Source organism: Manis pentadactyla, chromosome 8 (genome assembly GCF_030020395.1).
Source record: "Manis pentadactyla isolate mManPen7 chromosome 8, mManPen7.hap1, whole genome shotgun sequence".
Taxonomy (NCBI): Eukaryota; Metazoa; Chordata; class Mammalia; order Pholidota; family Manidae; genus Manis; species Manis pentadactyla.
Genome location: NC_080026.1, coordinates 91,403,697 through 91,416,298, shown reverse-complemented (window position 1 = coordinate 91,416,298; position 12,602 = coordinate 91,403,697). Strand labels below are relative to the sequence as shown.

The following is a 12,602-nucleotide window of genomic DNA, read 5'->3' as shown; positions in this document are numbered from 1 at the left end:
CCGGTTTGTGAACCGTTTGTGAACTGGTGCTGGCAGGGCAGGAGGAAGGCTCCATAGGCTGCATGTCACAGTGGGGGCCTCGGGGCTGAGCAGCCAGCCAGGGGGATGGAGCGCCTGAAGCGCCTCAAAGTTCCCAATCTGCCTGGCAGAGCTCGCTCAGCCAGCCTTGTCCAGCTCTCCCCTCCCCCGCGCACCAAGCTCCGTGTAAGCCCCGCCCCTTCAGCAGTCCTCTCGCTGCTGCTCGGAAGCCTCTCAGACCGCCTGCCTTTCCTCCATCACAGAGCGGCTGGACGAGGATCCCGTCCTCCACAAACGGCCGGAATGTCAGTCTCTCAATCACTCCGCCTGTCTGAGCTCCCCATCCTCCAGAGCACCACACAAGGTAGGTTTCTGCTCGCAAAGCAGGTCTCCGGGGCCGGGAGTTCCGCAGTCCCAGGCCTCCACCCCCTCACCCGTACGGTATCTCTTCCTCACGCAGCTGAGCTGGGGTGGGGGAAGGGCTCGGGTCCCGCAGGACCAAGGCTTTTGTATATTACCCTGTTTCGTGAGGTCTGTAGGCAGTCTGGTTCAGCCTTGTTTCTTTTTGCTGTTTTAGGGTTAGTTGTATTAATTAACGATATTTTTGTACTATTTGTGGTTTTGGGAGGACTTCTCTGTCTCACCTCTCATGCTGCCAACTTGAATTCGCCGATTACGTATAATTTTAGCAATACCTCATATCACTTTGAGCTTTCTTAGGACCACTTGGAGAAATCCAGCATAAATCAAAATATTTAGCTACAAGGGAACATGAAAGAGAATTATTTATCCTTTTATTGTTTTTCATAACCATGGTTAGAGAGAGAGGGTAGTAGAGACTAGTAAGAAAGGTAAACAAGAAATTTTATGTGACTTGAGGTGATATGACTTACCAATTCAGTTATAGCAACCAACGCTATACTTGTATGTATATGTGAGAATTTTTGAAATATTCAATTCTAGTCATTGGCAATATTTGTTATATAATGTGGCTATTGGCCAAAGAGAACTGATTTAATTTTGAGTTTGTTCTTTAGTTTGACTCAGGAAAATAAGTTAAAAATAGCATTGTTGTTACTACTGGTAATGATTTGTGATCATTTTATCAAAGCTAAGAATTTAAAACATGCTTGTTTGTACATTACATTATTGACATTTCAGAAGCAGTCTGTTTTATTGTAAATAACTCTGCAACTATGATTTATTTTTCTGTTCATCAGTGTGTTTTAAAAATTCTCCGAATGTACAGAGAGTGAAAGTTGGGTTAATAATGAAGCAATTGATTTAACTGCAAAATAAATGCCTAAGGTATTGCTTTGAAAATTCGTGACCAGGGGAAAAATGAACTGCAAAGGAAGAAATGCAGGGGAGGACTTGTTTACTATGGGGATAGGATTTGTAGATGACTGTAAAAGGAATTAATTTGCTTGGATGTTTCTTTTCTGCAGTTTCACTCTTAGTCCATAAATGGTCAAATGTTGTATGCTTGACAAAAAAAAAAAAAAGATCAAATGGTTATTCCAGTTTTTATAAGAGTCTTCATGATAAATCATATACAAAATTATACAGATGACTTGATCTATACCCAAAATGATCCAACCAATATAAATTCTATGTGTGTGTGTGTGTGTTATGTTTTTTTAAATTTGTTCAATGTGCAGACTTAAGTTTCCTATAGTGATGGGCTAGTTTTTCATCCTAGGTCCCTCCCCTCCACTGCATTGCATGCATATTACATACTCACACCATGAGAAAAATTGCTGGAGAAATTATTTTATGAAAATATAATTAAAATCATCAAAAAGTTGATGAGATAACAAAAAGTTACCTGGTTAAACCGGAAGGAACACTGAAAACCCACAAAGATGTACTTAACCAAAGCTGTTTTTGCCTGGAGGGAACTTGCCAACTTGAATTTTGGTGTAGACATTACCAAAGGGTAGAAGTAACAGAAATCAAATTCTAGAACCCAGATACGGAGTCTAATAGAAGACTCACCCTACATGAAACTAGTCCCAATTAGCTATATAAACAGAATAAGAGTGACTTTGAAGTAAGCCAAGCTTCACCTAACTCTTAAGTCCTAAGGCTCACCTTGTAACTGAGCAGAGCATGTGGGATATTTTCTGAAAACTAGTGGCCTCAGACCTGCCTTTGCATATATTTTCAGGCCAGTTTCATATTGCCTGATTAGTTCTGAAATCCTCAAGGTGAAAACAAAGTTATTGCTAGCTGTGAATTAAGTTACTTAAGACTGATAAGTATTTATTGTTGCAGACACAACTGCAAACTTATGGAGAAAGAGAACTTCATTCTAGGCTTCAAATTATGACAAGTATGTTTTCAAGAACATTGAGCAGTGCTAGTCAAAGATAGAGCACACCCTGAATATATAAGTCACCATGAGTGAACACCTAGAAATAAAAATATACAGATCTGCAAAATTTAAATATAAAATTAGTAGACACTATAAAACACTTATGTTCTTATGCTTCCATAAATGAAAGGAAGGCTTGAAAGTACCTTCAGCAAAAAGGAAACCATAAAGAGTGACCTAACTGATGTCAAACAACCAATGAGAAATTCTGTAAATTAAAATGGCATTGACCAAAATGAAGACTCAAAGAGTAGATATAGAAGTAAATTAGACAAAAATCTAAGAAAGGATTAGTAAACTGGAAGATAGCTGAGGAGAAATTACTAGGAATGCCAACACATAGGGACAAAAAGATGGAGAATATGGAGAAGAGATTAAGAGGCATGGAAGAAAGAATGGGAAGTTCTAACATGTATTTGGAGTTCCAAAAGGTGCTGAAAGAGAGAATAAGGCGTTCAGATTTTATTTTTGCATTTACATTTATGGTATGTTTATTTACAATTTCTCTGCCATTGTGAAGACATTTGAACCGTGTAATTTGTGCACATATGCTTTAAGAACATTACAATCTGATTTCTTTTTAAAATTTACAGTATAACACATCACTACTATATGACAGTATTACACATTTAAACAAAGGCTAAAACTGGTTTTTGAATATTATGTATATGAGCAAATGAACATTTAATAAAATAACTACAAACTTTAATATTTAAGACATTTAATTATGTTTATTGTCTTACTAAAATGAAGACACTCAAAAGAAGCACCAAAACTGTTTTACATGACTCCTTTTCCAAATTAACACATTCTTTTTATTAAAAAGAGAAAACAAATACAAGCTTATTTACTTGAATATATAAGTGGCCTTTCCAGTTTATTGATCCGCTACATTAACAAGCATCACAATTGTTTTTTTCCATTTTATTAGAGTAGTAATATGTAAAAAACAACGACAAAAAGAAATAATTGTGAATGTCTAAGCAGCTAACCCATTGTCTTTGCTTTAAAAAAAGACTGGTATTGTCACTCACAATTGTATAACTAGGAGGCACAATGGAATCATAAAGTAGCTGGTCTTTTAAAAAATGACCATTCATGGGAGTACTCTATTTACTATACAGAAGTGGGTCATCTGAAATAGTAAAAGCCAAAGATGCCAAATCACAGAGGTGAAAGGAAAAGAGATGTCAATCAGTTCAGTCTTCAGAAAGTAGGTGTTTCCAAAATGCCTGAAATACTTTCATGCGTACTTTGTAAAATTTAAAGTTTCCAGGGATGAGTAACATAGGGTGACCAAGTCATTCCATCATTTGTTCGTCCCAATCCCTTTATCTTTGATAACAGTTTATAAAAAAATCTTTGAGGTAAATAAACGTAATATGTTAATGATGTATTTTGACACATATGCATACCCATAAAGCCATCATTACAATGAAGATGTTAGATATTGCTATCACCCCAAGGAGCATCCTCACACCCCTTTGTAATCCATCTCTTCCTCCACCTCCATTTCCAGGCAACCACTAATCTGATTTCTGTCTCTATTGATTAACTTACATTTTCTAGAATTATTTAGAAATGCAATCATATAGTATTTTATACTTTTTTTCATTTGACTTATTACATTCTACATAATAGTTTTGAGATTTATCCACATTGTTATGTGTATAAGTATTTTTTTTCTGATATTACTGAGTTATATTCTATTGTATGAGCATGCCATATTTTGTTCATTCATTACCTATTCTGGGCATTTGGATTGATTTGTTTTGGGTGTTCTAAATAAAGCTGCTCAAATATTCACACAAGTTTATATAGATATACACTTCTATTTATTTTAGATACATATCAAGAAGTGAAATGCCTGTATCATCTGGTAGGTTTATTTTTAATTTGAAAGAAACTCTCAAGCTGTTTTCCAAAGTGTTTTCTGATGTTTCCAAAAAGTAAGATTTTACATTCACACCAGCTGTGAGAGTTCTAGTTGCTCTGTAGTCTTACCAACACTTTATATGGCTAGTCTTTTTAATTTTAGCCATTTTGATGAATGGGTAGTGGTATTTGTTTGACATTTTAATTTTGATTTCCCTAATGACTATTGATGATCTTTTCATGTACATACTGACTATTCATACACCTTCACTGGTGAAGGGGCTATTCAAATTATTTGTCATTTTCTTATTGGGTTATTTTTCTTATTATGCAATTTTAAGAGGTCTTCATATATTCTAGATTCATTTACTTTTTCTGATGATGGAACACATAGCAGTGTGTTCTGAATATTTTCAGAGGAAATATTCAAGAAGATGTTTGCTTGGAAATGACTCAAACACACTAATCCACAAATTCAAGAAGCGAGATGTAGAGTAAATAGAATAAACAGAAACCCTTACTCGGTAACATTATGAAGAAACTGTAGAGTAATGGATAGAGACTTCTTAAATTCATGCAGAGAACAAAGACAGTTGACTTCAAACTAAGAGCAATTTCTTAACAGTAATAATAGAAGGCAGAGGGCAGGGAAATGAGAAAAACTTGCATAATTACCACTCTATATTCTTTACTCCTTTTATCTGAGACACTTCCTACTATTTGACATGCATGCTTTATGTATCTTTTACATGAGGGGATAAATACTTGTTTTGTTTGCCTGAAAATGCATTTTGTCATCAATCTTGAAATGTGTTTTTCTGAGTTTAGAATTCTAGGTTAACCATTTCCTTTCAGCCACTTTTAGATATTCTTACATTGTCTTGTAAATTCTGTTGCTACTGTTAAGAAGTTTTCTCACAGGTTAACTATTGCCTCTTTGAAAGGTATCTCTTCTTTTCTCCGGCTTTTTAACATCTTAGGATTGTTCTCAGGCTTCTGTAGTTTTACCGTAAAGTGGATTTCCTTTCGTCTGTCTTCCCCTGGATTTCTCGGACTTGAATCTGTAGGTTGGGTCTTTCATTCGTTTTGGAAAGTTCTCAGCAGTTTCTTCAAATATTGCTTTTGCCCCCATACTCTTTGCTTACCTTCTACAGCTGTGATTAAATATATATTAGACATCCTCACTCAGTTCTCCCTGTTTTTTGAACTTGCTTTCCTATCTTTTCAATTTTATGTCCTTCTGAGCTTCATTCTTTCTCATTCTCATAAGGAATTCTCCTTTTCAGCAATTCTCTCACAAGCTCTGTCTAATCTGCTGTCAAGCACCATCACTGAATTTCCCTTTATGGTTATTATGTTCAAAATTTCTAGACATTCTATTTCGTTCTTTTTCAAATATATTAGGTTACTTTCTATATTTTCCCATGATTGACCTACTTTCAAGTTTGTCTTTATTATTTCAACATTTAAAGTACAGTTGATTTATAATCTCATTTAATATCAATACCAGAAGTCTTTGTGGATTTGTTTCTGTTGTCTTTTGATGTTTGCTTTATGTGCAAAGTTTCTGTGTATCCTCAACTTTAATTTACTCTTTGTTATTGAAGGTATTTATTAATAATGAATATCTGAGGCTTAGTATGGAGAATCAACTCCAGATGATCCATTTTTCAATTCCACCAGGTCCTTGAGGACAGTTCTACTCTGGGATCATTTTTCTCTGAAATGGAACCTCTTATTCTGTATTTTTATTACAGTTCTAACAAATTTCCTCTTTGCTGCCTGAATGGTCTTACTTAAATTCGTTGATTCTATGTAATTCTGTTTTGGAATCTTAAATGAAAAGTACAAAGTCTGTTTTTAATATATGAAACTTCATTTAAGAAAAAATTTTTTTTCTAATTATATCTGACAGATTTGTCTACTCTTACTACTCAAAACTCCATAACAAAGTACATATGGTTAAGACATAAATCCACATATTTTCTTTAGTGGAATTATAATTAAATCATTAGTTTTTCTTGATTTTTAGTGTATCAATCTTTAATCGGTGGGTGGCAGTGGAACTGTTTATCCACTGATAGTACAAATTTGGCCCTTGAACGACACAGGTTTGAACTGTGTGGTTCCATTTAATATGCAGATTTTTTTCAATCAAGGTATCACAAAAATTTGGGGGTTTTGTAACAGTTCGAAAATGTTTCTTTAATGTATTTTTTTTTTTGTAGATAATTATTTTTTATTGAAGGGTAGTTGACACACAGTATTACATTACATTAGTTTCAGGTGTACAACATAGTGAATCAACATTTATATACATGACAATTCTAGGTACCAGCTATCACCATACCAAGCTGTTACAATATCTTGACTATATTCATTACATCCCGGTTACTTATTATTTTACCATTGGAAGTGTGTACTTTTTTTTTGTTTGTTTGTTTGTGAGGGCATCTCTCATATTTATTGATCAAATGGTTGTTAAGAACAATAAAATTCTGTATAGGGGAGTCAATGCTCAATGCACAATCATTAATCCACCCCAAGCCTAATTTTCGTCGGTCTCCAATCTTCTGAGGCATAACAAACAAGTTCTTACATGGAGAACAAATACTTACATAGTGAATAAGTTCTTACATGGTGAACAGTACAAGGGCAGCCATCTCAGAAACCTACGGTTTTGCTCATGCATTATGAACTATAAACAGTCAGTTCAAATATGAATACTCATTTGATTTTTATACTTGATTTATATGTGGATACCACATTTCTCTCTTTATTATTATTATTTTTAATAAAATGCTGAAGTGGTAGGTAGATACAAGATAAAGGTAGAAAACATAGTTTAGTGTTGTAAGAGAGCGAATGTAGATGATCAGGTGTGTGCCTGTAGACTATGTGTTAATCCAAGCTAGACAAGGGCAATAAAACATCCACGTATGCAGAAGATTTCTCTCAGAACAGGGGGGGTGAGTTCTAAGCCTCACCTCTGTTGATCCCCAATTTCTCACCTGATGACCCCCTTGCAACTGTGCCTGTCTTAGGTTGTTCTTCCCTTGAGGAATCTTACCCATCTCTGGCTAACCAGTCATCTTCCGGGGCCATACAGGGAAATGTAAAGTTGGTAAGTGAGAGAGAAGCCTTATTGTTTGAAAAGGTTAGCTTTTTATTTCTTTGCATATTTATGCCCTGTAGCTTCTATGCCCAGCATTTGTCTTGAGGTATCTTTACCACTTGGAAGAATTATGATACTCGGTAAATTTGATATGAGGCATGAATTCTATTTAAGGGTTGTAATTAGGAAGGAAGAAGAAAAGCTATAGAAGTAGTAGGCGGCAGAAAACATGGGAAGATTGATTATTTCTTTGACATATCTTCTTGTAGAGTAACTTCAGCATGTATAGGTTTTAAGCTACTACTTAAATTGCGCAAACACATTAACATAATAGGAGTATAGTTACATAACCAAAGCATACCTGTAATTACCAGCCATCTCCAGTGAAACCGAGAAAACCAGTTAGGCACCTTAGGTATTTGTGAAAACTTTCTATGATATGGTAGATATTGTCCAACTGAACTTGAACAGTCTGAGAGAAATCAGACAAGTTAAAACAACCCATTCCTGGGGAATGTTCACATCCCTTATGTTCTTTTAACAGTAAATAGTCTGTAGTTGTAAGATTTTGGAGCTCTACAATTTGCACTTCTCCTAATTCTTGATCGAGTTCCAACAGTATAGATCCAGTCAAATTTGTTGTTTTACTGTATGCACAGGCCAGATTAGATATCTCCTTCTTCATACCCATGGCAAGTCCAGGAACTGGTGGGATGAGTGCATCTACAGCTGTAGCAGTGCGTGGATCTTTGTTGGGGTTTTTTGATGATCATCTTCTGGCATGAGTCTTCCAGAGAGTGCTGATTTTGGAAGTTCTTTTTCATATTGTATCTTAGTTCATTTTCGCGGTAGCCCAATTAGGCTTTGATCCTCTGTATAAACACAAACAGACCCTTTGCCTACACTTTTATATGCCCTTTATACCCTTGTGTAGAACTCATTGGAGGTTACCACACAGGAACTGCCCTTTCTTTTTTTGGTATCACTAATCTACACTTACATGACGAATATTATGTTTACTAGGCTCTCCCCTATACCAGGTCCCCCCTATAAACCCCTTTACAATCACTGTCCATCAGCATAGCAAAATATTGTAGAATCACTACTTGCCTTCTCTGTGTTGTACAGCCCTCCCTTTTCTCCTACCCCCCCATACATGCTAATCTTAATACCCCCTACTTCTCCCCCCTCCCTTATCCCTCCCTACCCACCCATCCTCCCCAGTCCCTTTCCCTTTGGTACCTGTTAGTCCATTCTTGATTTCTGTGATTCTGCTGCTGTTTTGTTCCTTCAGTTTTTCCTTTGTTCTTATATTCCACAGATAAGTGAAGTCATTTGGTATTTCTCTTTCTCCACTTGGCTTGTTTCACTGAACATAATACCCTCCAGCTCCATTCATGTTGTGCAAATGGTTGGATTTCCCTTTTGTTATGGCTGAGTAGTATTCCATTGTGTATATGTACCACATCTTCTTTATCCATTCATCTATCGATGGACATTTAGGTTGCTTCCAATTCTTGGCTATTGTAAATAGTGCTGCGATAAACATAGGGGAGCACTGATCTTTCTCATACTTGATTGCTGCATTCTTAGGGTAAATTCCTAGGAGTGCAATTCCTGGGTCAAATGGTAGGTCTGTTTTGAGCATTTTGTTGTACCTCCATACTGCTTTCCACAATGGTTGAACTAACTTACATTCCCACCAGCAGTGTAGGAGGCTTCCCCTTTCTCCACAGCCTTGCCGGCGTTTGTTGTTGTTTGTCTTTTGGATGGCAGCCATCCTTACTGGTGTGAGGTGATACCTCATTGTAGTTTTAATTTACATTTCTCTGATAATTAGTGATGTGGAGCATCTTTTTGTGTGTCTGATGGCCATCTGTATTTCTTTTTTGGAGAACTGTCTGTTCAGTTCCTCTGCCCATTTTTTAATTGGGTTATTTGTTTTTTGTTTGTTGAGACATGTGAGCTCTTTATATATTCTGGACGTCAAGCCTTTATCGGATGTGTCATTCTCAAATATATTCTCCCATACTGTAGGATTCCTTTTTGTTCTATTGATGGTGTCTTTTGCTGTAAAGAAGCTTTTTAGCTTAATATAGTCCCACTTATTCATTTTTGCTGTTGTTTTCCTTGCCCGGGGAGATATGTTCAAGAAGAGGTCTCTCATGTTTATGTCTAAGAGGTTTTTGCCTATGTTTTCTTCCAAGAGTTTAATGGTTTCATGACTTACATTCAGGTCTATGATCCATTTTGAGGTTACTTTTGTGTATGGGGTTAGACAATGGTCCAGTTTCATTCTCCTACATGTGGCTGTCCAGTTTTGCCAGCACCATCTGTTGAAGAGACTGTCATTTCGCCATTGTATGTCCATGGCTCCTTTATCAAATATTAATTGACCATATATGTCTGGGTTAATGTCTGGATTCTGTAGTCTGTTCCATTGGTCTGTGGCTCTGTTCTTGTGCCAGTACCAAATTGTCTTGATTACTATGGCTTTATAGTAGAGCTTGAAGTTGGGGAGTGAGATCTCCCCTACTTTATTCTTCTTTCTCAGGATTGCTTTGGCTATTCGGGGTCTTTGGTGTTTCCATATGAATTTTTGAATTATTTGTTCCAGTTCATTGAAGAATGTTGCTGGTAGTTTCATAGGGATTGCATCAAATCTGTATATTGCTTTGGGCAGGATGGCCATTTTGACGATATTAATTATTCCTAGCCACGAGCACGGGATGAGTTTCCATCTGTTAGTGTCCCCTTTAATTTCTCTTAAGAGTGCCTTGTAGTTTTCAGAGTATAAGTCTTTCACTTCTTTGGTTAGGTTTCTTCCTAGGTATTTTATTTTTTTTGATGCAATTTTGAATGGAGTTCTTTTCCTGATTTCTCTTTCTGTTGGTTCATTGTTACTGTATAGGAAAGCCAGAGATTTTTGTGTGTTGATTTTATATCCTGCAACTTTGCTGTATTCCGATATCAGTTCTAGTAGTTTTGGGGTGGAGTCTTTACGGTTTTTTATGTACAGTATAATGTCATCTGCAAATAGTGACAGTTCAACTTCTTCTTTACCAATCTGGATTCCTTATATTTCTTTGTTTTGTCTGATTGCCATGGCTAGGACTTCCAGTACTATGTTAAATAACAGAGGAGAGAGTGGGCATCCCTGTCTTGTTCCCGATCTCAGAGGAAATGCTTTCAGTTTCTTGCTGTTCAATATAATGTTGGCTGTGGGTTTATCATAGATGGCCTTTATTATGTTGAGGTACTTGCCCTCTATTCCCATTTTGCTGAGAGTTTTTATCATGAATGGATGTTGAACTTTGTCAAATGCTTTTTCAGCATCTATGGAGATGATCATGTGGTTTTTGTCTTTCTTTTTGTTGATGTGGTAGATGATGTTGATGGACTTTCGAATGTTGTACCATCCTTGCATCCCTGGGATGAATCCCGCTTGGTCATGGTGTATGATCCTTTTGATGTATTTTTGAATTTGGTTTGCTAATATTTTGTTGAGTATTTTTGCATCTACATTCATCAGGGATATTGGTCTGTAGTTTTCTTTTTTGGTGGGGTCTTTGCCTGGTTTTGGTATTAGGGTGATGTTAGCTTCATAGAATGAGTTTGGGAGTATCCCCTCCTACTCTATTTTTTGGAAAACTTTAAGGAGAATGGGTATTATGTCTTCCCTGTATGTCTGATAATATTCCAAGGTAAATCCATCTGGCCCAGGGGTTTTGTTCTTTGGTAGTTTTTTGATTAACGCTTCAATTTCGTTGCTGGTAATTGGTCTGTTTAGATTTTCTGTTTCTTTCTGGGTCAGTCTTGGAAGGTTGTATTTTTCTAGGAAGTTGTCCATTTCTCCTAGGTTTCCCAGCTTGTTAGCATATTGGTTTTCATAGTATTCTCTAATAATTCTTTGTATTTCTGTGGGGTCCGTCTTGATTTTTCCTTTCTCGTTTCTGATACTGTTGATTTGTGTTGACTCTCTTTTCTTCTTAATAAGTCTGGCTAGAGGCTTATCTATTTTGTTTATTTTCTCGAAGAACCAACTCTTGGTTTCATTGATTTTTGCTATTGTTTTATTCTTCTCAATTTTATTTATTTCTTCTCTGATCTTTATTATGTCCCTCCTTCTGCTGACCTTAGGCCTCATCTGTTCTTCTTTTTCCAATTTCGATAATTGTGACATTAGACCATTCATTTGGGATTGCTCTTCCTTTTTTAAATATGCTTGGATTGCTATATACTTTCCTCTTAAGACTGCTTTTGCTGTGTCCCACAGAAGTTGGGGCTTAGTGTTGTTGTTGTCATTTGTTTCCATATATTGCTGGATCTCCATTTTGATTTGGTCATTGATCCATTGATTATTTAGGAGCGTGTTGTTAAGCCTTCATGTGTTTGTGAGCCTCTTTGCTTTCTTTGAACAGTTCATTTCTAGTTTAATGCCTTTGTGGTCTGAAAAGTTGGTTGGTAGGATTTCAATCTTTTGGAATTTTCTGAGGCTCTTTTTGTGGCTTAGTATGTGGTCTATTCTGGAGAATGTTCCATGTGCACTTTAGAAGAATGTATATCCTGTTGCTTTTGGATGTAGAGTTCTATAGATGTCTGTTAGGTCCATCTGCTCTACTGTGTTTTTCAGAGTTTCCGTGTCCTTACTTATTTTCTGCCCGGTGGATGTATCCTTTGGGGTGAGTGGTGTGTTGAAGTCTCCTAGAATGAATGCATTGAAGTCTATATCCCCCTTTAGTTCTGTTAGTATTTGTTTCACATATGCTGGTGCTCCTGTGTTGGGTGCATATATATTTAGAATGGTTATATCCTCTTGTTGGACTGAGCCCTTTATCATTATGTAGTGTCCTTCTTTATCTCTTGTTACTTTCTTTGTTTTGAAGTCTATTTTGTCTGATATTAGTACTGCAACCCCTGCTTTCTTCTCGCTGTTGTTTGCCTGAAATATGTTTTTCCATCCCTTGACTTTTAGTCTGTACATGTCTTTAGGTTTGAGGTGAGTCTCTTGTAAGCAGCATATAGATGGGTCTTGCTTTTTTATCCATTCTATTACTCTTTGTCTTTTGATTGGTGCATTCAGCACATTAACATTTAGGGTGACTATTGAAAGATATGTACTTATTGCCATTGCAGGCTTTAAATTCATGGTTATGAAAGGTTCAAGGTTTCCTCTTTAGTATCTTACTGCCTAACTTAGCTCGCTTATTGAGCTGT

The 12,602-nt window shown here is 36.4% G+C and overlaps 1 long non-coding RNA gene across 1 annotated transcript in view; it reads left to right on the top strand.

Moving 5' to 3' along the window:
• Positions 1–280: 280 nt before the first annotated feature.
• LOC130684592 (uncharacterized) overlaps positions 281–12,602 on the top strand; it is a 70,756-nt gene continuing 58,434 nt past the window's right edge. The window contains exon 1 of the long non-coding RNA XR_008998921.1: positions 281–382. This is a non-coding gene — a long non-coding RNA (uncharacterized LOC130684592). The remainder of the gene's footprint in view (positions 383–12,602) is intronic.